Source organism: Salvelinus sp. IW2-2015, linkage group LG1 (assembly GCF_002910315.2).
Source record: "Salvelinus sp. IW2-2015 linkage group LG1, ASM291031v2, whole genome shotgun sequence".
In the NCBI taxonomy this organism is placed as follows: domain Eukaryota; kingdom Metazoa; phylum Chordata; class Actinopteri; order Salmoniformes; family Salmonidae; genus Salvelinus; species Salvelinus sp. IW2-2015.
In genome coordinates this window covers 3,278,245-3,278,941 of record NC_036838.1, presented here as the reverse complement: position 1 = coordinate 3,278,941, position 697 = coordinate 3,278,245, and the positions used below count along the sequence as shown (strand labels likewise).

The following is a 697-nucleotide window of genomic DNA, read 5'->3' as shown; positions in this document are numbered from 1 at the left end:
GAGGAGGACGGCAGCCATGACTGTTTAATTCCTGGCCCAGTTCCCAGACCCTCTTGTCCGAGCTGGCTGAGTCCACTGAGGAGGACTGTAAGCAGGCAGACTAGAGCAGTGTGTGCCAAGCCTGGCTGATCAGTCTCTGGTTACAGGGGTTGTACATTAAAAAAAACAGCAGGGGGCACTGGTCTCACTCATCCATAACCTTTTAGCGAGAACAGTGCCTTCCTGCCAGTCAGCTTTCACTGAAGCTTTTGTCTTTGCAGTGGGGTGCCTTGAAAAGCCCTGGCATTGTGTATGTTCAATAATGCTGAGCGATTAGTGCTTTTTGAGATCGTTTCGGTTTCGATTAAACACATTTTCAATTCCAATAATTTTACATTAAATGCACTATGCATTATGTGGGTTAAATGCTGTAACACACAATAAAACAATAAATAAAAGTCCCATGATGGTAGTGACTGTCCATTACGGCTTATCACCTATTAACCTTTACTCAAATATCTCACTTGTTGTGTATATTAAGTGTTTTATTTGATGACTATTATTTAATTCCAAAACATTATCTCATCTCTATAGAGCTGCTGCCTGTATTGTCTGACAAAATCAGTATTTTGTAGTTCTTCAAAGTAAATAAGGCATGACTGCTGAATACCAACTATCAATCATTTAGATCATGTATTTTCAGTTAGAGAACTGCTAT

At 40.2% G+C, this 697-nt stretch overlaps 1 protein-coding gene across 1 annotated transcript in view; it reads right to left on the bottom strand.

Moving 5' to 3' along the window:
* Positions 1-697, bottom strand: part of LOC111969415 (trinucleotide repeat-containing gene 6C protein) — an 82,844-nt gene that overhangs the window by 34,736 nt on the left and 47,411 nt on the right.